Genomic DNA, 27875 nt, shown 5'->3' on the forward strand with positions numbered 1-27875 from the left:
GGACATAGCAAAGGTAAATGCAAACACTATTACAAATGCAACATTGACAATTGCAACCACTCCAGGAAATCATGATTGAAACCGAAATAGTCTCTCACAAAATCTTCCACTGTTTCACCAATATCCAGCATGTCCTTTTTATCTCCAAACTGTGATGCAACCAACCCATACAAGGTCCAAAAAAATGGACATGCCCAAGAGTACCATCTCCACCAAATAGGGATCCTCTATTGTTGACAATGTAGGGAAAAAAAAAATCAAAGGAGAGGGAACAAAAAAGGTGAATACAGATGAAATAATTAAAGGTGGAAAAAACTTACAGTTTGTGGGATTATGAATCCTGAGAATATATTCCAGATTGCTAAAAATGCAGAGGAAATTGTGGAAGAAGTGTCTTGGTCTGGTGTCACAGCGACAGTCATCATGCCATAGAAGGTGAAGTACAATAGTGAGGTATACACGAAGAATATATACCAAAAGAATTTAGCAGCCGTCCATTCAAATCCAATCAATACATATACAATAATACCATACACCAAGGCTTGTACAAAAACATACGGGAATTCAATCAGAACCTGCAATAAAAGATGAAATTGCATAATTAAACAAAGGTAAAGTATCATGTTAAAAAGTAAAAACACAGTTTTTAACATACAAACTTATTGATCATATCAAAATGTTTGTCTTCCTAAACGAATTTAAGAGAATACCTAAGTTAACAAAAGCCTGACAAATTGTTCTTACCTGTGCAAACGCATAGGACAGTGCTGAATACATCCCAGCTGCTCTTTCTCTATAGAAGACTGTTCGTTCAACAGACACCACTGGCTGCACTGAATTAGCGTTTTTAACACCAACAAAGAGAATGGCAGCATACATGGAACCCATTGCATTAAACAAATCTTGTTGCTTTGTCCTGTATTTATTAATGTTGAAAGTTAATTCAAATTCCCAAAGCAACTGGAGGAATTTGCACAAATATATCATTCTTTGTTCCCTCAGTTGTAACTTACGTTTTTGAGCCAAGGTTCCAGAACATTGTCCCGAACATCAGGGCTATGAGAGTTGTGAAGAAAAATCTAACAAAAGTGTATAGTGGGTTGCGCCAATATGACCAATGCTGTTTCCATAAGCAAGCCATGAATTGGGTGAAATATGACTGTGAGTATTGAGTAGGGAAATAGAGGTCCTTCGATCCGGGAACAGGGATGCTCAATTGTTCAATGAGTTCTTTGTTTCTCCTGAAATTTATGCCATTCAGATATACAGGTTTTTTTTTTTTTTTGGGGGGGGGGGGGGGGGGGTGCGTAGAAAAATGGGTAGTTTTAATCTAAGTGTAGGGACAGATTTGATTTGATAATTTAGTCAAGTATTATATAAAGTAAATCTACCTGTACAGCTCTGAATTTCTGTACACATTAGCAAAATCAATCCCCAAAGCTGTTTCATTTGCTGATGAAGTAACTTCCAACATCCAAGTTGCAGGATTGTAACCATCTTTAATTTTACTTACTCCTTCTATTCCCTAAAATAAAAGAGAGGTAATTGTATTAGCAAATATTCAGAAAGATTAAGATCTAGAGTTAAAAGTTTGACTCTATATATTTCCTGACATTCTGTAACATCATACCTCAAAATACTGGATTAAATGGCAAGATTGGCGACCCAATGGCCCTACATATATCTCTTGTCCCCCATTCTTCATTAGGAATAGCTGCGATGTCATGTTAAACATGTCATTCTCTTATACAGATGAGAATATGAACAATAGTTCCAACCATTTTGATGTATTAGTATTTCTCACCTCATCAAAAGCTTCAAATATGTCAATGCTTGGCTGATGAATGGTGCACACAACTGTTCTTCCAGTGTCAACGGTGTTCCTCACAGTTCTCATAACAATAGCAGCAGCTCTAGCATCCAACCCTGAGGTTGGCTCATCCATAAAAAGTATGGAGGGGTTGGCAACTAACTCAACTGCAATTGTTAGCCTCTTACGTTGCTCAGTTGAGAGGCCATTCTCACTTGGCAACCCGACTAATGCCTGCCTCAACGGTTTCAGTTCCACAAGCTCCATAACTTCCTCAACAAACATCTGCAAACATTTTTTATTTTCAAAAAACAGCATAAGACACTGTTTGAATATTCAATCTGCTTGTATTTGGCTCAAATTCCTTACCAATCAGAAAAGGTAAACTGTAAAAAAGTTTATAGTATCATATAAGGATACAAAATCAGCATTCACAGCACTTCGCTCAGCTACCATTAACATTTTTTTGAACTAAACAAAAATGCTGGCTCCTTACTAAATGTCGTCATGGCTTTGATGAGGTCAATCATGGTTATAAGCTCTCTTTGACTTGTCTGTCTTAGCACACATGGAAAGAGTTTCTTTTTTTTTTCGGTGACCACAAGGCAAGAATTAACAAGCTTATAATTGAAAAAATTCATTACTCCAAGCATGAACTCAGGCCTCAAGCGAAACCTGAGTCTGACTATATAGCTCAACCAAATTGAGTTTGACAACCTACTTCTCTCAAATGGGTTCCCTAATAACATCTGTGAATTGCAATCAAACAAATACTTTCATGATTTGGATACAGTCAGTGCCGGCTCAATGCCTAGGCAACTTAGGCCTAGGCCTAGGCCTAAGGCCCCACAACAAATAAAAAATTTCCCTACTAAAAAAAGGCCTCATCTTGCTTAGTAAAAAGCCCAAAATTTTATAAAAATATAACATTTTTTAAATAATTGGTACTTTTTTTTAAGAGTGATACTAAAAATACCACAAATTTTATTATAGATTTAATTAACATATCACCAATCACATAAAAAAGTAATTCAAACACAAATAAATTAAGTTGTTGAAATTCATTAATTACAGTCATAATCACATTTATTGTGAACATTTTGTAGTATTTTTCTTTTTCATTTCTAACAAGGCTTTTAAAATAGGAGACCAATAAAAATTTAACCCAATTGAAACCCTAAGATGTTTCAAATAAAATGCTGCAAATGTGATAAATCACCAATGATGACTAATCTCCTACTAAGCCACACACCAAATAATATCTATCTCTTTTTCTTAAAAAGAATATATAAAATTAAAATTTAGATTATAACTGTACTTAACTATGCATAGTCATATATCCAAGTTAAAGTAAGTTCCTTTTGATTCAACTATAATATTCAATCTTTTATTTGAAATTAACCTTAGTTTAGCTAGTATTATTCATCAATTTCTGTATTTACATCAAATTAGTGTTAATTTAATTAGTATTATATAATTTTATTTAATTAATGTTTACATATAAAAAGGCCCCATATAGAATTTTTGCCTTAGGCCCCAAATTTTGTTGGCCGGCCCTGTGGATACCAACCTTCCTTTTTTGTGAATCAACATCAGGGGATAAACGAAGCCATGCTGAGTAGAGCAAGGACTCGTAGACAGTTACATAAGGAGAGTGGATGTCGTTTTGCTCACAGTATCCAGAAATTCGAGCAAATGTTTCTTGCTTCTTTGGATACCCAGAAATTGTGATTTTCCCTTCAATATATCCACCAGTTTTTCTACCAGCCAGTACATCCATCAGAGTTGTTTTCCCGGCACCAGTTACACCCATCAGTGCTGTGAGAACTCCTGGCCTGAATGCAGCACTCTCACCATTCAAAAGCACCAATTTATCCTCAATAACACCTTGATTCTTCATTTCCTGCATAGTTGTTTTAATCAAATAGGTATCATTTCTTTGTATCGAATAAATTTGAAAAGCTAGCACAGGAAGCTATTTCACTTCCAAAATGTTTATATTATATGTTACAAGTTACCTGTGGCATGTCAACTGAGTACTTTACTTCATCAAAGGTAATGGTATGTGGATCAAATGGAAGAATCATTCCTCTTTTTCTGCTCTGATTGACCTCTACTGAAGCATCTATACCTCCATTGCTTTGAGGTTCTGCTGATATTACAGATTGTTGCTTTCCCAAAGCTGCACAATGTTTTAGACAACATTACAACATAACCTCTCACTTGTATGTGTCAATAAGGTAGAGGTACCCACGATTGAGATAAGTGAGAGCCAGAGTGAAGGCAGCATTGAAAAGTAATACAAATCCAATTAACGCCCCTACTCCTATCCAATACCAATATGCATGTGGAAAGAATCCGCGGGACTTCAAAACTTCAATTCCTAGTGGTTCCGTTGAGTTTGGGAGAACCTTTAGTAGAAAAACAGGTTCAAATGTCAAAAATTTAAGAAGAGATATTGTAAAAAAAAAATGTTTACAATTACCAGTTTAAGAAATTACATGTCTCCAACTCTTCCCAAGAAACTCGTTAACTACTATAGCATTCTGTGCATACATCATTGGTGACATCCAGTAACCCCATATCCACCATTTCTTTATGTTCTCTGTGGGAGTACGCAAGGAAATAAGAAGTAATAGAAATGATTTTATCCAATTATAATAGAAAGGTAAAATTTAGGTACAATACTTAAGTGTTGTTCCTTAGGTTCTTTTTTTAAAATTCTACCATATGGATTTTAACTCATGGGATTTAAATGTATTTTTCAGTTAAGTAGTTATATGACTCAATCTTAAGTGGGGAACCTAAGGAACAGCACCTAAAGTATTGTACCTAAGTTTTGTTCTAATAGAAAAGCCACTTATTATATATACCTCTTGCCAGGACAAAGCCACCCAAAGCAAACAGTGTGACCAGTGCAAATGATCCAAATGTGCTGGCAAGAATCTGGCTCCCCCTACCAGTTGTCGCAATAAAACGAAATAATGAAGAAGCCATCTGGTTAAGAAGTATAAGAAGAAGGAACTGCCTAAAAAACCTGCAATATGAACATGGGCAAATATATAAGTTGAAAATGGAAAAAAAAAAATGTGAAACATATCTTTGTAAATGGTAAGTAAACCAAAAAGTAGCATGATTTTATTTTATTTTTTATTCTTTATGTTTTACCTTACGGGACTTGGATCAAAGCCAATGACATAATAGGTAATGAATACCCAGGCAGCAACTTCTACAAATGTGATAGGAATCTTAATGATCCATGGAGGGATAGAATATACCCATGGAGGATAGAATAGGAGCTTCCTTTGCTTGTAGAAAACAGGAAGCTTTGCAACGGTCATGGGCATCTCAGCAGTACCATTAAACAAAATGACAACAAGACCATAGAACAATGCACCAGTATAGATTCCTCCATCTTCCACTGAATTTCGATGCATCTTAATCCGTAGGAAAATTGTCATAGCAATCATTGCCAGTAACGTAAGCTAAAAGCAGAAAAGAAAAAGAAAAAGTTTATATTGAATCATATTCATGTATGGTGAGATTTGATATAGAAAAGAAAGTTTTTTTTTTTTGTTTAAAAAAAAAAAATACTATAAAACTCAACTTACTTGGATGAACTTGAAGATGTAGACAAATGAATTCCTCTTCATAAGCAAGAATTCTCTTGACAAGCAAGCTTTCAACAGCTCCTCCTTTTTAACACCATACTTTTTTGTTGTCAAAGAAGCTGGATGGCTCTTAGCCTTGTCAAACTGAGCTGCAAGTTCATCTCTGAGTTTCCATCCCACATGGAAAGATTGGAATGCCTCAGCAAATTCCTTGACTGTAACAAAATTGTAGGGCTTGTCTTTCTGTACCCAATACTGCTCCTGATCTTTATATGAAGTCACCTATAAATTGTTATACATGAATCCAAATATGAGATTCTACTTGTAATGCTTAACTTTTTAGAAGATGATAATACTATTAGCATATATGAGACCAATACAAAAACAAAAACAAAAATGAAAACAAAAAAAAAAAAAAAAAAAACAAAAAAACTTTATTTAAACTCACTTCTTGGAGGAAGTCAGCCACCCCTTTCCTCTTAGGACATTTAAAGCCCATTGTTTCAAAAAATTCAAGCACTTGTTCACGGGGGCCCTGGTATACAATCTGTCCATCAGAGATGAGAATAATGTCGTCAAACAGATTATACGTCTCTGGTGCTGGCTGGAGGAGGGAGATGACAGCAGTTCCATCAAGAATGTGAACATATTGCTTGATTGAATTCACAATCTGAAAAGCTGTTGAGCTATCCAAACCAGTAGATATTTCATCCATGAGTAACACTTTAGATGGTCCAACCAACATCTCACCTACAATTTGATTATTAGATATTATTTATATAGTTGTATAGAGAAAATGATTTTATGTATCGACTACAAATTTGACTTTACCGGTTGTAACTCGCTTCCTTTGTCCTCCGGATATTCCCCTTAACATTTGATTCCCTACTAAGGTATCTGCACAGACTTCCAAGCCCAAAACCTGGAAAAAAAAACAAACAAAACAAAAAAGGTGGATAAATGAATAAAAGTGGACAATTATGATAATTTCTAAACTATTTCATAATTAATTTAACAATTTGTTTTTATTTTACCTTTAGAAAATAATCTGTCACCACATTCACATCCTGCCCTTCTGTTGCCACTGCCTAGATTAACAGAAACAAATAAATAGAATGACATAAAATGACAATTCATATTTAAACAAGCTATGAAACTAGGAGATACCCTCATCAAAATGAAAAGTTTTAGTGCTACAACTTCCAAATGTCAAAATTGACAATAGATTTCTTCCTACCTTCATGTAGATGTCAACATCAGGGTCAGGCTTAATATTTGCCTCTTTCTCTCTTCTTTCTAGTTCTGCTAACATCTCTGTAGTGGCAATAGAAAAATGAAAGGTAGTAAGAAAAAAAAACGTCAATCTTAAATAACAAAAATCATTGGATTACTTCCTCATAAGTACATTAAGGAAATGTAAAAAGAAGAAAAAGGAACACAATAATCCTTTAAATTCACAAACCATAACGCGATCCAACCCCTTGGCATCTGGCAGAGAAGGCCAAAGTTTCCCTTACAGTCATTTCTCCTAAATGAAGGTCATTTTGACTGACATATGCAGCTGTTCTTTGTGGAACAAACTCATTCATTTCATGGCCATTATAAGTCACTTTCCCAGAAAACTGAACAAGAATTTGTACATAATGGATTAGATGTACAGAAGAAAATTAGAATATGCAATGGTAAAAATTCTAAATGTCATATACCTTTAGGTCAGGATCAAGCTGTCCTGCTAGAGCCAACAAAAAGCTGGTCTTTCCAGAACTTGGAGGACCCAAAAGTAATGTCAATCTGTGTGAACCATATAAACCATGTTAGAAATGGATAATAGAAGTTCTAACCAGAAAAGGAACATTAAAGAAGAAAATTATGGAACAATGAGAGTTCATTTTGATAATTGTAAAATGGGCTGCCTTCTCACCTGCTAGGCTTGATGACTCCACTAACATCTTGAAGGATAGACAAATGTTTCTTTGCATTTGGAAGAATATGGAGATTATTCAAGAAACCCTTTAAAATCAGATAGTGTGAGTCATATAAGAATGAAGTTAAAAAAAATTAAAAAATAAATAATATTAATAATAATAATAAAAAGCATCAACATTTGTTAAGTACTAACAAATGGTGTTGCACTTAGTTACCTCCACTATGTTAGCAGGGAAGTTCAAGAATGTAGGCAAAGCTCTGCTTCCAACGTGAGCTTCTGCCTCAACGTTCAAATGCTCAAAATGGACTTCAATTGTGGGAATAGTAATTCCAACCCTAAGAAATCCACCCCCCCCCCCCCCCCCCCCCAAAAGAAAAAAGCTCCCATTACTGATAATTCATATGAAACATACATCAAAACAAAATAAAAGGAAATTGGATAAACAGAATTAACAAAAAAAAAATGTTAAAACTACTATTAAATTTACTATAAAATACTTACAAAGTAACACTACCATGAAGATTTTTTATGCCGCACCAACAATATAACAAACAATTTTCTTATTCTTTGGCCCAATTAAATCGTGCCACGTGTATCTTATTATTAAATGTAATTAAATAAACTAAAAATTCTTTAAAATACTTAAAATAAATTCTCTAAAATAATTTTTTTTTTAATAAATTAAAAACAAAAATAAATTAAATGTTCTTCAAGAAAATTTAAGTTTTCTTTTGAAACAAAGACTCCAAGGAAAAAACCTCAAATAAAAAATTAGTCTAAATCAAACCTTCCAGTTATAACACACATATCCCTCTCCTTCCTCATTTAGATCTAAATCTCATCAGTTAAAACACACAATTGATGTTCTTCCCCAAAAAAATCATACAACTCTTCAAAAACTAAAGACAAAATTAGTCAACAACAATATGAACAAGAAAATTTCACCATATAAGAATTATATAGTAAAATTTATAATAGCACTTGTAGACAAAGCACTGCATAATTAAGTTGGCATTAAAGTTACCTCTCAAAGCGGTCCTTGAGCTTATACAAGAACTTCTCACTATCCTCTTCAGGGACCTTCAGCAACCTCTCAACTAAACTCTTCCTTTCCTCAAGTCCAAGATGATCCAAGGTGGAACTATGCATTTTGGGACCTAAGGCGAAAGATTAAAAAATAAAAGTTTTCCACCCATATTAACCCAAAAAAAAAAAATTGAGCTTTGTATGTTTTGTTGATTTGTTTTGTTTTTAAGTCATAAAGAATTTATCTTTCTGTTTTTTTCATATTTCCAGAATAATTCATTGGCCTCCTTTGACTGGCCTGGCCTGGCCTTCCAATGTAGTCAGTAAACCTTGTGTCAAACGGTTGTAAGAAGTTTCTGTAGCGCAGCCCATTTAAGAACTTCTTCATCATCATCTTCTTGCGAAGATTTCGCAAAAAATTCCGTGCTAGTGTCCCTACATATTGACGAGCTGCTCAATTGAACACTACTACCGACTTTGTACTTATCACCACTCTCCATGTCACAAAATATTAGTGCCTCAACATTAGCTAAAACCCACCAAAACCCAGAAATGTTTTTTGGAAATTTACGTGAAGGCCAAGGTTTTTTGTGTGGAAACTGGAAAATGTATAGAAACGGGTTATGTATTCATTTTCTTCTTTTTACATTTTCAGCATTCATTTGCAATTTTTTGTGAGACCTACAACTAAAAAACTGGTTCAGTTTGAAGATTTGTACTCAGTTTTCATTTGCACTGTCCTAAAATTTGGATTTGAATAGCAAAAAAAATAAATAAATAACTGAAAACACATCGTTTTCATTTTTTTAGTAAAAACACCAATAACCCAACACATGTTAAGTCCCCTCAAGTCGGACCACTTGCTGCATTAAAGCAACTCGCGCCAACGGCTCTTTCTGGCGCAAAGACTTCATTGAACAGCCAAAAAAAAAACTCTCATATTTTTCATAGTTTCTCTCCATCCTGGTCTCTCATCAGCTGAGTCTCGCCTCTCACGTAACAGCCAAACAAAGGTCAGTCTGTCTGCCTCAAATATCTTTCCCTGTCTCTCTCTCTCTCTGTATTTTTGGCCAGGTCTCTCTGATTTTCCTATTTGTCTATTTTCTGTTAATGGTCAAGTTCTTTTTCTTAATGGGTTGTTTGGGTGATCTATTCCTGGGTTTTATCTTTGTGTGGTTGATCTCATCTGCTCAATCTGTCTCAATCTAGTACAAGTATTTCTAATTTAGACAGTAACAGGGTTCCTCAAAATGGAGGACAGGAATGTCCAATGCTTCCACCTAGAACAGGGTTCGTTAAAAACAATATTTGTTTGTTTTTCACCAAATTTCCAAGTTGGTCTCAACTATATCATTTGGCTGAATTTTGTTTCAGGTAAGTCATGCCTCAGACAAGCCAAACTGAAGTGACAATTAATATTTGGAGAATTTGTGCCATTTTGATTCAGCCGTTGTCTTCAATAAAGATCTACATTTGCAAATTTGAGAGAGAGAGAGAGTAAGTACCTGGGCTACAGGAGAGAGGTGAGAAACGAGCAGCCAGTCCGAGTCTAGAGCTGAAACATGAGAGACATTAGTTGTAACACTCTTTGTTTAAGGCAAAAATATTTTCTAGAAAGTGAATAATTTTTCAAAAAATATTTTTTATAAAATTATATTATTTTTCTATGTTTAGTAATGAAATTTTTTTTAAATACAAGATAGAATTTTAATCTAGCTTAATTTAAGTGTATATATGTGTGAAACTCTCTCCTAAAAACTTGAACTCCGGCCCTTACTCCCCACTGTCCCACCCTCCACAAGCGCTTATAATTGTAGAGTGTGTGCGATAATTGGTAATAATCTCAAACGTGTTGAAAAACAATTTTTTAACTTTCTTTATTTAACTTGCTGTGAGATAGAGTTATTTTCCAAAAAAATTTAATGGAAAACAAGCCATACTTTTTAATTGACTAAAGATAGTTTTCCTTTAACTTTTTTTTTTTTTTTTTTTTACTACTAAACACTGGAAAACACAAAAAACTATCTTTACACCCAAATTATTTATTTAAGACAGATTTCCATTCAAAATTAAATATAGAAAATGATTTATTTTTTCTATATTTATATTTAGGATTTGAATATAGAAAAGTGAAAATGAAAAGTGAATACACCATTTTTTTTTAGAATCAAACATCACCTTTAATGTTTCATTCTTTTGAATTTTCCATCTTCTTAGCAATAAGTGGTTTTACTATATATTAAGAGGATTAAAAATAAAAAAACCTAAAATTAGAAAATCTTTTTTTATATCTCTTACGTTTATTTTAATCCTAAAAAGTAGCCACTTAATACATATCCATAACAAAAAATTTAGATGCCTAAAAAGAAAAAAACAAAAACAAAAAAGAAAATTTTGACAAATTCATCATTAGATTACATTTTCTTTTTATATCCTTCATACTTGAAAATTTTCTAGAAAATTAAGATTGATAGCTATGTTATCAATAAATTGCATTTTTTTGTAGTTTAAAATTATGCATAGAATACAATCTTATAAATCAAATAGTAAATAATATCTAATTGGCACAAAATTTGATGAGTGTATTAAGAGCGTAAAAGACATGCAATCCAACGATTAGATTTTTGAAATATGTAGTAATGTTAATGATATTGAGTAAGGTTATAGTTTTAGGCTACAATCAATTTTATAGCTGAACTAGTAAACTTTGTCCCAAAACTATTTCTAAAAAATAAAAATAAAAAAAAAGAGGAGGAAATTACATTTTATCACTCTAAACTATGCACTATATTACACTTTACACCCTAAACTATCACACTTTGCAACCCAGTGTTATTTTTGCTGTTATATTTAACTGAATTTTACTGCATGTGACAAGCAGACTAAAACACCCTCCATCCTCTCTTCCTTGTTTTTAGGTTTTTTTTTTTTAATGTTTTTTAGGTCAAATTTGGTTCCTGTTATGGTTAGGTATTAATTAAGAGTTATTTTAAAATATATTTTCTAGTCTGTCAAGTTTTACGAAGCCCTTAAATAGGTCTCTAAGTCTGTACACGTTTTTTAACAATTATAATCAATAAAATTTAGACTTTTCTTTTTCTTTTTTTCTAGTGGATTCCAATCCCTTTCTCCTTGTGAATTCAAGGACCCTTGTGGATTCAAGGAACCCCTCATGGATTTAAGGTTATTTTTAGAAGCAAACGTGTTTTGTTTTTTGTTCTTTAAAAGTAGATGTGTGATGCTTCTGCATCCCGCATCATTAATATAATATATCTACACAATAAAATAATAAAACTCAATACCCAAATAAAACCCAAAACCCAATAAAATATATTTTTTTAAATAAGATGGTATTGCAACACAATTGTAAATTTTTTTATAATTAGATTCCGGGTAATGCACACTTTTTTTTATTTTGATGCTATAAATTTACAATTGGGGGGTTTTACAATCCCCAATGCCAATGCTCTATAACTTTCTTATTAGTTTCTCTCTTCTACCTTATCATGTCTTTAAATTGTTTATTCTTTTCTCAACTCAACCATTTGTAGCCAGATGAATAACCATGTCAAAAGGAGTTTCACTGTCATAATTTTTTAGTTGAATTTGGTTTGTTTATGACTTTTTTTTTTTCTAATTTTGTGGATTTTAATTTATTTATGTATTATTTTAATTTGTTACTAGTCACAAACTCATGCATTGTGTGTGATAACTTTTTTAGCGTTATCTTCTTCTTCTTTTTTCTTCTTTTTTTTTTTTTTTGGCAATTTGGAGTAAGGTTAATAAAAAAATTTAAAAAAAAAAGGTATATTTAAGGTTAAAAAAAAAAAAAAAACAATGAAAAACCAATTTACTACTTCATAAATCACACACTACACTACATTTAATATCTTAAAAAACTCATAAATTATAACAAAAATCCCAACTACACAATCAAAAAATGAACTACAACATGAATTACCTTCTAAACTACTGCTTGAAATTTTCACATTTGTTGGAAGAGCTTAAATTCAAATAAATAAAATTGTCTTCATAGAGTGTCCTCATGAAACATTACAATAAATAAATATAAAAAAATCAATAATTGATAATTCATCTTAATAATCTTTTTTAATAAAATTTATTATTAAAAATAATATAATTTTTCTCGAATTCAAAAGTAAGTTAGCAAAAATATTCACTTTTTAATAAAATTTATTTATAACACTTTTTGTATCATTAAAAGTATATAGAATTTGGAAATTATTCTTTTAGTTTTAAACATATTTCTCAAATCCAATTTTTTCTACCCTACAATCCAAAAGGTGGCTTATAATATTGATTGTATTATAGATTTTTTTTATTAAGAAGTATATAGAATTTGTAACTCTTTTTTATTTTTTATACCAAAATCAAATTTTGTATTGATTGTATTCATTAGTATAATATTTTTTTTAATGTAAAATATTTTAATATTAGAAGATTATATGATTGACTAAGTTGTTAACAATTGTTAACTTTTGTTATCATTATTCACGTAGCATTTTTATAATTGTTAACATTATATGATTTTTTTTTGTATAATCATATAATCTTATTATTTTCAATCATATTTTTCTCAAGATAATTAAATCGTATTTTCCAATTAAATTTTATTTTCTCTCATTTTATTATTATTAAATTGTAGCATTTATTATTTATACGCTCTAATTGAGCCACATTAATGGCCATATTATTATCCTTTTTCTTTCTAATTGTTCCTATAATTTTTTAACATTTACTCATTTCTACACTCACTCTCTCTTATTTTTAACTTTTCTTATTATTAATTTCTCAACTTATTATTACACTTTCTCCAACGTTTTTTTTTTCCCCCTATTTTTTACCTTTTTATCTTTCCACTACTGTCAATCACAATTCATATGATGTATATGTATAATTTATTCTTTAAAATTTATTGAAGATAATTTTTTATTCTTAAAAATTGAACTATTTCTAAAGTATTTTCCATCTCTTTATCTCTACATATATCTCATTCTATTATTTTGGATGTTCTTCTTCTTCTTTTTTCAGAACTTGGGTGTGTGTGAGATTGATATTATTATTTTTTAAAGTTGTCTATATTCCTCAAACTTTTGTTATAGTGTGTTATTTTTTTTGTACAACTAAACTTTTTTAAGTTTAAAATTAAAGATTCAAATGTCTCATTCTACACAGATATTACTCAAATAATTGATATGCAATTGTACACATTCAAATACAAAGCTATGTAGATTGTATTTTAATATAAACTCAAATTTTCACTCACAAAATATATAGAATTAACTCAAATCAAGACTATAAGAAGGGGAGAGATTACATGGTACAAAACAATGCTACGATAATTATTTTTAGAAATGTGGCTGGTCGAGGAGACTGTCAGATAGCCAAGATGCCCCTCTGGGTGTCCGAGCTGGATCGCTTACCCCAATATGGTGTTATAGTCTCTCACTTTTCTCTCATGTATCTCCCCAAAATTCTATTCCATTCCCCCTTCCTTTTCCCCTTAGTTCATTTTTATATGCTCACTTTAATGGGTCTGTAATGATTAGAAAATATCCTATATATATGAAGGTCTCTCTACTCATAAGGTTTGGGTAACTTCTTGAGCCTGGGTTACGTACTATTCTCACTTGTCTAATTGTGCATCAGGGAAGGAACCCACAACTCTACCATTGAAATGATTTTCAAGTAACTTGTGTTTGACAACAAATCCTGTGTTCGGTAGGTGGATTCCCCCAAGGCACTACCTTCCCTCCTCAAGGATAGTGGGATTTGTTCGAATACACTAGACGGGGACATGTAGATTTGTGTTATAGCTTGATGTTTGTCAAGTTTGGGTCAAACCTAAACTTAACAAAGCTCGGCTTGGACCCAATGTGGGCGCTCTTACCCTCCAACTTATATATATATATATATATATATATATAGAGAGAGAGAGAGAGAGAGAGAGAGAGAGAGAGAAAGAGATCATCTTTTTGTGTGGGAAAAATATGGATTGAATGGAAGAGAGAATAGCAAAATTTTATAGTAAATAAAATGGGAGAAGAAGAGTCAAAATAAAATGAAGACGAAGAGATGGAGGAATTGAAATGTTAAGATAAAAGGTAGTGGGGAAATAAAAAGGTAAAAGTTTGGGAGAAAATGGTGGAGGAAGTGCAACAATAAGGTGAGAAATTAATAAAGAAAAAAAATAGTTAAAAACAAGAGAGAGAAAGTGTTGAAAATAGTGGATGATGTGGCTGCTGACATGGCTCAATTGGAACGTAATAACAATAAATACTACGTTTCAACTTTTAGATATATAGATTTGTATTATTCAAATATAAATAGTTCAAGGTGATATTCCCAACATATAGATAATGTTATATTTAAAGACAATTTGACCTTTGCTATTGATAGTCTTTTTCTAGCTTCTTATATTTGCCTTTGATTTTTTCCCCCTAAACTACAGTAAAGATAAAGAGAATAATATGGATTGGAAACAATTCGGTTGAATGAATCCATTGTAAGTATTTGATTTTATGGCATGTTAATTACCTTTTCCTCAAAAGCCAACTCTTGAATTGCAACATTTCTTCTAACAACAACATATTATGAGTAGTGTGTAACGCTAGAAACCCAATGACAGTCATTGATGATGCCGTAAAAAATCACCAGTGAGCCACACGATCTTCGCACACTCGAAACGATACCTGCACAATAAAGAAAGAAGACCTAACAGAGAGCACTGGTGTGGTGCCGGCCGAATACCCTCCAAAGGTCAAGTTAGAACTATTCTCACAACTCTAGAGTGCTAGAGAAGGGTAAATTATGCGTACCTTTTTCTCGAGGGTCTTTGGGTTTTTATAGTCGCATAGGGCCATATCCCAAGACTTGTGAAACAAGTCTTTTCCTTATAGGAAAGATACTCATTAATACACGTATATTCTAGAATTCTAGTCGAATCAGAATTCCATTCATGTTGGGACTCTACAAATCAGGGCTAATCATGTATCACAAGTATTTAAGGTTCCTTGGAGACTATGTGATGTTGAGTTGGATGACACGTGGCCGCTCAATCCATCCACGTTGCGTTCGTCCTAGCTTGATCTGTCCAATTTAAGTATATTCTTCTTACGTCAAGTCCGTCAAGATGGATTCATCATGTTAATTTTTCCTCTTCAGTTGCCCCCTTCACCTCATGGGTCCGTGATATTTGAGTGGAAGGACATGTAGGGTGACGGTTCGTTCAAGATCATCAGCCTTGTCAGGCTGGCCTGAAATCATTTATTGCACAGGACACCTGGCGTTCGTTGAGTGGCCATTCTCATGGATCGAAGTGTCGCTTCGCCTTCCGTGCTATCTCCCTATATAGACCAATCCTCCTCCCACTCATTTTTTACTTTTCTACTGAAATTTATGATCAGAGCACATTCGTCACCCTTGCTAGACAGACGAGACCATCCAGCCGTTGTACCCGTTGCTGTAGCTCTTATTTGTCTGTCCCGCTATTTTGGTGAGCATTTCTCTCTTTCCACTTAAAAAATTTCTTCTTTTTACACTTTAAATTTGTATTACCGTTGCCCACTACAGACATCAGAGTCTTAGGATTAACGTAGGACATGTCTAATGCGTCAAGTCACCAGTCATTTGTCCGTGATGGGGCGGGCTACGAGGAAGTGTACCCGTCAAGTCACGAAGACCATGATAGTCAGAGTGAAGAGAGGAGCCCGTCTGCTTCTTCTCCATCCTCAAGGAATGAGGGTTTGGAGATGAGCGATGAAGAGGGTTCTAATGACGGACCAGACAACAATGACCTCCCAATTCAGTCCGTTGTGGGTCGTAATGGACTTAGGCAGTTCGTCATGCTACTTGAGTGGTTGGTAAATTACTTCACTTCCTCAATTAAAGAGAAACACTTCAAAACGTTTAGAGCCCATTATTAGATACCAGATAACATTTCCGTCCGTCTGCCCTACGAGTTGGAGAAATGTTATTACGAAGGTTTGGAAGGTGTCGGAGTATACGAGCAGATGTTGAAGGCTGGGCTCAAGTTTCCCTTGAGTTCCCTTCATCATGAGCTACTCCAACACTTAGGCCTATCCGTCAACCAGGTATCTCCGAATGCTTGGAGGGTCTTCATAGCAGTGGAGGTCCTTTATGGGGTTATGTCGGACGGTGCTAGGAGATTGACGGTTCGAGAATTCCTCAACTGTTACCGTCCAGAGGAGATAGATAAATCAACGAGTATGTATAACTTTGTACCTAGGAGCCCGTTGTTGAGGCTTGTATATGAGACCCCAGATTCCAATAGGAACTGGAAGAGTCATTATTTCTTCCTAGAGGGGAATGAATGGATGGGCCATCTAGGGGACACAGAGTTCATGCCCGTCGACATAACTTGGGGCATATTGAATCTATCTGGTATGCATCTGTCCTAATGCACGAGTCCTTTTAATTGTTTAGCTTTCATTTTTTCCAAATTTTTAACTGTTTTCTTTCTGCAGTTCGACGGCATCCACAGATTACACTTGAGCAGTGGAGCTTCCTAGAAATGATTTTTAACAAGACCAAGCCAGAGGAGAGGACCTGGGCTAAATTAGTTACATTAAACACTCTTAACTGGTATTGTGACGGACCGGAGCCTACCCTTCAAGCCGTTAAATACGACATTTGAGTGCGCCAACGTAAGTCCGTTGTTAACACTTTTCTAAATTTTTGGATTTCTTACCATATGGCTAATTCCATCCGTCTTCCTTTCACAGAAATGGATGCTGCCAAAAGGAGAGCTATGATTAAGGCACAGGCTGCCAAGAAGGTAAAGGACAGTAGTCAGGTGCCAAAGGGGACGGGCCCAAACAACCTATCCACTAAAAGGAAAACTTTAACCAAACAAGACCGTGTATCCAAGAAGCCTAGGATTCCTTTGGATACCGTCATGGGGCTGGAGGCGGAAGGAGCAAAGACAGTTACCCCGGCCAAGCATGGAGCTGGAAAAGGCTTAATGAAGGGGCCGTCACCCTCTCAGAAGAAGCCACCCGTCCTTCTCCGTGAGGACCCCAAATATGCCCTGGAGATGCTGACATCCATCATGACAACAGGGGATTATGAAGACTTAAGCAATCATTCTACAGAGGCAATGGGGGAGACGGGGCTCTTTAGCATTGCTCAGGTAACTCTCCATCCATCCATTCTCCATCCGTCCGTACTTTTTAGTTCACATCTAACCCCCCCCCCCCCCTTTTTCCTTTTCAGGCAATGGTCATGATGAAAGGGCTAATGGGACAGTGCCTTCACCATGAGACAACCCTAAAGCATGTGCGGGTAAAGGCAAACTTGACAGAGGATGAACTAAGTCAGCTCAAAGCTTGGAAGTCTAATATGGAAAAGAAGTTTGACCTCTCGAAGAAAGTGAGGAAGGAGCTTAAGCACGGGATGGAGGAGGTAAAGAAGGTCCTAAAGGACAAGGATAAGGAGATCCAAGACCTGAAGGATCAACTCTGTCAGGCTAAGGAAGTGGCGATCCGTGAATACTGCGACTCCGACGCCTTGCTGTCCGAACTCAGAGACTTTTTTCTAGAGGGTTTTAATGATGCTCTCCATCAAGTCAAGAAGGCCTACCTTGACCTGGACGTGTCTAAGATCAAAGTTGAAGACCAAGGCCAAACCTCCGTCATGCCCGTCACCTCAGAGAACACCGAGGATCTTTTTGCTATGGATGCAACTCATGGCGATGGAGAGTCAGCCCAGGCACAGAATGCTCAAGGTCAAGTACAACTTGTAGCTGATGACACCCGTCAGGAGAAAGATGTGAACGCTCAGGAGTAGTTTTTTTTTTTTTTTTTTGTAAGTTGGGAGAACAATCCTTTAATTTTATCCGTCATTACTTTTTCAATGTTGAACATTTCCCTTCAAGGGTTTTATATTTTGGTTTAATTTTACCCGTCTATTTTGGTTTAATTGCTTATTTCATGGTTGTTATGAACGTAGTGGGTCCGTTCTATTTGGCCCGTCACTTAAGTCACAACGGAAATTATGGGGGTTTGAATTTCAACAGATCCATCCACTATGTGCTTTAAAGGCCTTAAATTTTATGGCCATTGAGTTAAAAACCCGTTTCCCAAAATATGTCCGCCCACATTGTGTTTTGGACTTTAAGTTATGTCCTTCTTAATGACTAGAGGGACCATCCTCCTTATGTACTCGGTTAGACTTTCATCCTTAATGGACAATCCGTCCACTTTTAAAAATTTCTGTCCTCCTTGATGGACCAGTCACTTTATAGGCTTAATATTTCATCATTCAAGATTTGTCCGTCCACCCAATGGACTAAATTTTCATCTTCTTTAGATGATCCGTCCACTTTATGGACTAGAATTTTCATCCTCCCTAAAGGAACCATTCATTTTATGGACTTGAACAGAATTAACGTCCTTTATGGATGAATTGTCCACTTTATGGACTGTAGAATTTTCATCCTCTAAGAAGGAACCGTCCACTTTATGGACTTGAATACAATTTTCATCCTCTGTGGATGAACTGTCCACTTTTATGGATTTCGTAGAATTTTCATCCTTCATGGATGAACCATCCACTCTGTGGACTTGAATACAATTTTCATCCTTTATGGATGAACCGTCCACTTTATGGACTTCGTAGAATTTTCATCCTTCGTGGATGAACTGTCCACTCTATGGACTTGATCAATTTCTCATCCTTCTTGGATGATCCGTCCACTTTGTGGACTTGATAAATTTCTCATCCTTTTTGGATGATCCGTCCACTTTATGGACTTTATCTATTCCTCCTTCTTGGATGATCCGTCCACTTTATGGACTTGATAAATTCTGTATAAAAAGACATTTTAGTCATATCTGAATATTCCTCGTATTTATTAAACCAAAAGTAGTTCTTAAAGGAGAAGTTTTAAAAAGAAAACTTGAAAAGCATTGTAGCGAAAATAATCCGTCTAGATAGAAACTAGAAAACTGGAGAATGTTCCAATGACTAAATAAAAACTTGGCAAAATTTAAATAAACTGAGAATTTGTAGAATGTCATTCTCTACTATTAGTATCTTCTTAGATGCTCAGTGTTCCATGGATGGGGGAGCTTTTGTTCGTCTAGTGTCTCGAGATGGTAAATGCATTTCCTTTGCCACGACATAATTCTGTAGGGTCCTTCCCAGTTTAGGCCGAGCTTTCTTTGGGTAGGATCTTTGCTAGCACCCATTACCTTCCTCAAGACGAGATCTCCGACCTAGAAGTCCTTGTGTTTAACTCTGGAATTGTAGTGCTTGGCCATGAGGTTCTGATACAATGTCAATCTCTGTTCTGCGGCAACTTTGACTTCATCTAGTAAATCTAACTGCAGGCGCATGGCCTCATCATTCCTCCGTTTGTCATGATTGTCCACCCTGTAGCTTATGAGTCCAACTTCGGCTGGGATGACTGCTTCACTCCCGTACGCTAGTCAAAACGGTGCTTCCCCTTTAGTGACCCAAAAAGGGGGGGTCTTGCATTCCATGGAATCTCACATCGCCTAGGGAAGCACATGGAAATGTGTTTATAAGGAATGATCTCCCTTCAATGTGTAGAGGCCTTTTCCCCAGCGCAACCTGAGGAGAACAAAACCGTGAGGGGTATGGGCCCCAAAGTGGACAATATCTACACAGTTGGAGCGAGGTCGTTATATCCCCAATGGGTGTTCTTGCTGTCGTTCGGTATGCCCACAAAACGCTTGGAAGTTCATCCAGCCAGATGCCCTTTGCCCCCTCGAGCTGAGTCTTGATGATTTTGAGCAAGGATCAGTTCGTAACCTCTACCTATCCGTTGGCCTGTAGGTGGGTGGGTGATGAGTAATGGTTCTTGATCCCCAGCTCCGAGCAGAAATCCCTAAATGCATTGTTGTTGAACTGCTTTCCGTTGTCAGAGACGAGCACTCTAGGTATCCCGTACCTGCAGATAATGTTTCTCCAAACAAAACTTCGAATGTTCTTCTCCATGATAGTGGCTAGAGCTTCTAGCTCTACCCACTTCGTGAAATAGTCGATGCCAACTACAAGGAACTTCAGCTGCCTGATTGCTGTCGGGAAGGGGCCCATTATATCTAATCCCTATTGAGAGAACGGCCATGGGGCCATCATAGGGGCGAGTTCCTCGGATGGGTGTCTGATGGTGTTGCTGAATCTCTGGCACTTGTCGCAGGTTTTGACGTAAGCATCCACATCCTTCTGCATAGTGGGCCAGTAATATCCTGCCCTGAGCAGCTTGTGCATTAGTGATCTTGCCCCCAAGTGGTTTCCGCAAATCCCCTCATGAATTTCTCTCATGACGTACTCAGCTTCCTCGAGGATTAAGCATCTCAAATAAGGGCAGGAGAAGCCTCTTTTGTATAAGACATCCTTTATAAGGACGAATCATGAGGCTTGTACCTTCAACTTCCTTGCGGCGTCCTTCCCTTCCGAAAGCGTTCCATTCTTCAGGTATGATATCAATTGCGTGGTCTAGTTGTTTTCAAAGTCTATCTCCTGCACATGTGCTCCATTATCTATGAGCAGTAAAGTTTGGATGAAGGATAATACCTGTTTGGGAACAAGCATGCGCTTTACGAAGGCAGCCTTAGCAAGCCGATCAGTGCACTCATTCTCCTCCCTTGGGATTTGGACGAACTTGATTTGGAGACAGCTAATCCGACTTTTTACCCCATCGAGGTATTTCTTCATTCTTTCACTCTCGCATTCATAGCTACCGTTGACTTAACTAGTTATGACTTGAGAATTGCAGTGGATGACGATATTTTCAGCCCATGCGGCTCTTGCGAGGTCCAATCTTGCTATCAAGGCCTCGTATTCTGCCTCATTGTTGGTGGTATGAAATTCGAGTCAAATCATGCATTCAATCCAGTCTTCCTCTAGGGAGATAAGTACCACACCGGTCCCTCCTGCTTGCCTATTGGAAGATTCGTCTGTATAAATGTTCCATTGTGGAGTTTCTTCTGCCCCCTGGCTGATGTAAAACCCGTCAAGAATAATGAGATCCAACAACGAAAGGGAACCCAAGATCGTTCTATTGACAGATTCAAATGGGAGACCTCGACCCGTTGTTTATGACAAACAATAACCTCGATATAAGGAAGACGCCACAAACGGTGGTGGAAACTCCGTTTAATAAGTTGAGATGAACGCCACGGGAATTCCCGATAAGTTCGAGTAGTTCTTCAAAGAACCAAAGAGAATAAATCTCACAAGTTTTATCAATAATGTCTGAAAAACGTTTACAGACTTAGATGACTATTTAAGGGATCCTTAAAACTTGACAAACAAGAAAATATATTCTAAAATAACTCCTAATTGATACCTAACCATATTAGGAATAAAGTTTGACCTAAAAAGTATTAAATGCACCTAAAAACAAGGAAATAAATCACCTAAACCTAGAATAACGTTTTTTACATAGACCCAAAATATTTCATGCCAATTCTTAGCCTTGACCGGATCCTTCTAGAACTTGAATCAAGGTGACGATTTTTTGTTGCCCACGTGGATCATGCTCAATGGGCCTCCACGAGTTTGCTTGAGCCCATAACTCTTGGATGAGTCCGTTGAGTACATCCTTGAACTTCTTTGCTCGTGCTCTTGTAACCGGCCTAATTGGTACTTGAACGAGATCCTTCGAAGCGATGCCTTGATCTCCATCATTGGCCGTCCTTGAGAGTGAACTCGGCGATGAAGTCAGCTACAACTTGCCCTTTTATAGTTGTTCATGGTCGGTACTGTATATCAAACTCACTCAGCTCCACAGCCCATAATGCCTTTCGTCCTGCAGCCTCAAGGCTACTCATGGCTCTTCTCAGGGGCTTGTCCGTCAAGACAACGATGGTATGTGCTTGGAAGTACGGCTTGAGTTTTCGTGTTGCGGTTACCAACGTGAAGGCCAGCTTCTCCATCTGTGGATACCTTTCTTCTTCTCCTCAGAATGCTCGACTAATAAACACCTTTAAGTTTTCAAACGCCTGTTGGCATTCGTCTGTCCACTCAAACGACTTCTTCAAAGTGCGGAAGGAAGGTAGGCATTTGTCCATTGCTCTTGAGACAAACCTGTTCAATGCCGCTATCTTGCCATTTAGACTCTGTACCTCCTTGACCATCTTTGGTGGAGACAACACTATTATTGCCCATACTTTCTCCGGATTAACCTCAATACCTCTATGGGAGACCATGAATCCCAAGAAATTTCCCGCAATAACCCCGCGGGTTTAACTTCATGTTGTATGTCCGGAGGGTGTCAAAAGTTTCTTGGAGGTCGCCCAAATGATCCTCTTCTCGTAAGCTTTTCACCAGCATGTTGTCTACATAAACTTGAACATTTCTTCTGATCTGGTGCTCTAACATCTTGTTCATTAACCTTTGGTACGTCACCCCAGCATTTTTGAGTCCGAATGGCATCACCTTGTAGCAGAACAGTCCCTGGTTGGTAACAAAAGAGGTCTTCTCTTGATCGACTTCTTCCATTTTGATATGGCTGTAGCCCGAGAAAGTATCCATGAAGCTTAAAAGCTAGTGTCTCGTAATTGAGTCTACCAAAGTATCTATCCGTGGGAGTGGATAGCTGTCTTTAGGGTAAGCCTTATTGAGGTCCGTGAAATCTACGCACATCCTCCATTTACCATTGGACTTTTTAACCATAACCACGTTTGCCAACCAATTAGGGTAGTATACTTCTCGGATGAAGCCTACCTCAAGAAACTTTCGAACTTCCTCAGCTATGGCTTTGTCCCGCTCTTGAGCGAATACTCGTTTCTTCTACCGGATTGGAGAGAATGAGGGCGACACATATAACCTATGAACTATGATTGAGGGGTCAATTCCCGGCATATCCTCGTGACTTCAGGCGAACATGTCTTGATTGTCTCTCAGGAATGTCATGAGCACTTGGCGTACCGGCAAGCTAGCCAGTGTGCCCATTCTAGTTATCCGTTCTAGCCTTGAGTCATTAAGGGTCACTTTTTCTAGTTCCTCAACCGGCTCCGCGACTGCCCGTTGTTCTCCTATGCACATTGTTTGCTGATGACCGTCTATCTCTAACATGGCAATATAGCATTCTCGCGCTGCCACCTGATTTCCGCACAGTTCTCCTACTCCATAATCTGTAGGGAATTTGATCATTAAATGGTAGGTTGAAGTTACAGCCTTCCATGAGTTGAGGGTAGGTTGTCCGAGAATGGCATTGTAAGTGGACGAGCAGTCGACCACGAGGAATGTTACGTCCTTAGTGATCTACTGGAGGTAATCACCTACCGTTACTGACAACGTGACGGCACCAATGGGGAACACTCTTGTCCCTCCAAAACCAACAAGAGGGGCATTTATTGGGACCAACTGTTCTTTATCAATCTTCATCTGTTGGAAAGCTGGGTAATATAGGATGTTTGCCGAGCTGCCGTTGTCAACCAGAATCCGGTGCATGTTGTAGTCTCCTACCCGTAGGCTGACAACAAGCGCGTCGTCATGTGGGTGGTGTAGCCTTCGAGCATCTTCTTCTGAGAATCTGATGACGGGGTTATCGATCCGTGCCATCTTAGGTACGGTGCCCGTAAGCTGGACATTCTAGACCGTTCTCAAGTAGGTCTTTCGGGCTTTTTTGGACGACCCAGAAGTTGCCGTGCACCCTACGATCATCCTTATGTCTCCAATAGGCGGCCTAGGGCGCTCATTCTCCCGTCGTGAGGCTTGCTCCTGGGGTGGATCTATTCTTCCCTTACTAACGAACCTCTATAACTTCCCCTGTCTTATGAGAGCTTCTATTGCTGTTTTAAGTCGTAGCAATTGGCTGTATCATGTTCGTGGTCACGGTGGAAGCGGCAGTACTTATCCCTTAACCTCTTACTAGGATCTCCCTTCAGCTTACCAGGAAACTTGTGAACTTCCTAGTGGGGGGCTTGGAACGTCTGTCTTCCCGTCGTTCTCCAGTCCTAGCCATTTTTTGCCCCCTATCCTGTCGGGCATCTTCCTGACTTTCCCTCTTTCTAGGTTTCTCCTCTCAGGCTAGTAGCGCATCCTTCGCATTCATATATTTGGTGGCCCTATAAAACACATCGGACATGGTCTTTGGGTCATTCTTATACAGGAAAAACAGGAATTTACCCTTTCGTAACCCATTAGTGAATGCTGCTACGAGTATCTTGTCGTCCGCTTTATCGATCGAGAGGGCCTCCTTGTTGAAACGAGTTATGTAGGATCTCAACGTTTCGTCCTCCCGCTGCTTAATGTTCATCAGGCATGCAGTGGACTTTTTATACCTATGTCCTCCAATGAAGTGAGAGGCGAATTGGGCGCTTAACTCTTTGAAGGAACTAATAGAGTTAGGCGTCAGCCTGCTGAACTAGATCCTTGTGGGTCCCTTCAATGTGGCAGGAAAGGCTCTGCACATGATCTCGTCCGGGATCCCCTGAAGGTGCATCAAGATCTTGAAAGATTCCAAGTGATCCAAAGGGTCCTTGTTTCCGTCGTAGTTCTCCACCTACGGCATTCGAAACTTCAACAGTAAGGGGAAGGAATTGACGGATGTGGTGAAGGGTGAATCGGTTCGGTGGACCAAGTCATCGAGGTTGCTCGAAACTCATCCTCTGAGGGCGTTCATCATCAGGTCCATCTGTTCCCTCATCATCTGCATCTCCGCGATAATGTGGGGTGGAGCCATGTCTGCGGTAGATGGACGACTTACGTCTTGTCATTATGGTCTGCTAGGGGCATTGCTACCTTCCGGACCCTCTTGGTATCCTTTGTCTACACTTGTGCCTTCTTGATCTTCTTCCTGAGTGTTATGTCATGCGTTCCTTTGACGCAACTATTCTTCCAGATCATTATTTTGTTTGGTGAGGCGTTCCACCGTGGCCATGAGAGTTTGGACTTGCCTCTCCAGGACAGTGGGTCGTGGTTCGTCTCCTTGAGCATTGTTGGTGGTCACCATCGAGTGAGTGAGTACCATGCAACTCTATGTCTAGGAAGCGATAGTATGGCTAATCTCTGTTCCCACAGACGGGGCCAACTGATGATGCCGTAAAAAATCACCTGTGAGACACACAATCTTCGCACGCTCTAAACGATACCTGCACAGTAAAGAGAGAAGACCTAACAGAGAGCACCAATATGGTGCCGGCCGAATACCCTCCGAAGGTCAAGTTAGAACTATTCTCACAACTCTAGAGTACTAGAGAAGGGTAAATTATGCGTACCTTTTTCTCAAGGGTTTTTGGGTTTTTATAGTCACATAGGGTCATACCCCAAGACTTGCGAAACAAGTCTTTTCCTTTAAGGAAAGATACTCATTAATACGCGTATATTCTAGAATTCTAGTCGTATCGGGATTCCATTCATGTTGGGACTCTACGAATCAGTGCTAATCGTGTGTCACAAGTATTTAAGGATCCTTGGAGACTACATGATGATGAGTTGGATGACACATGGCCGCTTGATCCATCCATGTTGCGTCTGTCCTAGCTTGATCCATCCAGTGCGAGTATATTCTTCTGACATCAAGTCCATCAAGATGGATCCGTCATGTTAATTTTTCCTCATCAGTCATTAAAAAGAATTCTCTTGCAAGCCTTTGTTTCTACCTTTTACCGCAATGTTTCTTGAATAACTCTTGAAGTTTAATGCCAAAATTTGAAGCAACTATAAGTATTGATACGGGAGATTCGTACGCACAAAAGAAGAGGGTCCAGGTGTTTGAACTTTGAACTTTGCACACCAAATAAATGGAAATAGTACAAGTGGAAAGGTTGTTTGAAAAGTAATGAATCTTGTATAAAGTCAACTCTCCCTCTCTCACATTCGTTGTTCGATTTTTTTTTTTTTTTTTCTTTGAGAATAAACTTCAAATAATTTTATTCAACTTCTAGAAAAATCAACAACGACAAAATTTAAAATATCTGGAAGAACGAATTCCATTTAGACTGAAAGAGAAAAAGAAAGTCTAACCCTCTTAGCGAAAACATAAGCTACAACATTGACTTGCCACCTGAAAGAAGGAATGACTTACTAATGAACCAACTATAGACACAGTGTCTTTAATTAAATGTCCAATGGAAGAGAGAGAGAGAGATCACATGGTTGAGGGCATTCATAACAATCTCAAATCACCTTCAAAAATAGCATTATTCAAACCAAGCTCACAAACAAAAGACACGGCCCTCTGAGCTGCCATCACTCGTTGTTCGATGTAGTTTCACCATCTTTCTCTTTATGTTTTTTCTTTTCTTTTTTCTTTTTATATAGCAAAGTTAATATACTAACTTCTAAATTTTTGTTATAAGTCTCCTCTTTAAAAATGAGAATATGTGAGATCTTACCCATACGAACACATTCTTTTCTGGCCAAAAATTCGTAAAAAAAAAAGATGACTTCATAAAAAAAAGCAATAACATAAATTCAAATTGTACCATGTCTAAGAAAAAAAAAAGGAAAGTTATTATTACAGAACATTCGGTGAGTATATTTAAATATTTAATAATGAAAAAAATTGAAGATAGACTTTATTCAAAATTCCAATGGTAAAAAATCATGAGGCACAACACTTAAAATTGTTGTGGGAATATCCATTAACAAATATATATATATATATATATATATATCTGTGTGTGTGTGTTGTGGGAATAAAGAATTTCCAACAATCTTTTTCACTATGCTTCTACAACATTGTCCCTATTGCTATTGGGCAAAAATGGCAAAATATCCATTTTGCCTAAAAGTTCCAGCAAAATGTCTCTGTTCTAAAACTATCTTGCGATATGTCCCTTTTTTTAAACTCGATTTTCTAAAAATCGAGTTTCAATGTAAGACTCGATTTGTAGAAAATCGAGTTATAGGCAATCAAACTTTAAAAAATTATAAAATAAAAAATTATGGAACTCGAGTTCCATTTGAAATTTTTCAAGGAACTTGAATTCCTTACTGAAATTCGATTTTTAGAAAATCGAGTTTCAAAACAGAGGCATTTTACTAAATAGTTTTAAAGCAAGGACATTTTGCTAAAACTCTTGGACGAAAGGGGTATTTTGCCATTTTAACCGTCCTTATTGTTATCCATTTATACATTATCTTCTCTTTTGATTTAAATGGTATTTAATTATTATTTATTTTGAAAAAAGAATTAAGAAAAATGACATTTTTACACCATATAATTAACTATTTCTATTAAGTTATGCCAATAAAAATTTGGCACAATCTTTTCTTACAAAATTATTGATAAAATTTGGGGATATAAATAAGGCACTATCTTACATTTTGTAAACAAATCTTTAGATATTTATTTTACTTTACTATCAAAGTCCTATGTTTCCCTGATTTTAGTTCAAATAAATGAAATTTAGATATATTTATATTTGAATTAAAATTAGTTTAGCCAATACATATGTATTTTGGTTATGTAATGTATTATAAACCCGGTATAAAACACTAATATTACTATTTTCGTATATGTTTTAATAAGTATTACTGT

General features: G+C 36.8%; 1 pseudogene; it reads right to left on the reverse strand.

Annotated features, from left to right (window-relative positions):
• Nucleotides 1–7: 7 nt before the first annotated feature.
• Nucleotides 8–8874, reverse strand: LOC126725624 (pleiotropic drug resistance protein 1-like; annotated as a pseudogene).
• Nucleotides 8875–27875: the final 19001 nt, after the last annotated feature.

The sequence above is a fragment of the Quercus robur genome, chromosome 5 (assembly GCF_932294415.1).
Source record: "Quercus robur chromosome 5, dhQueRobu3.1, whole genome shotgun sequence".
In the NCBI taxonomy this organism is placed as follows: domain Eukaryota; kingdom Viridiplantae; phylum Streptophyta; class Magnoliopsida; order Fagales; family Fagaceae; genus Quercus; species Quercus robur.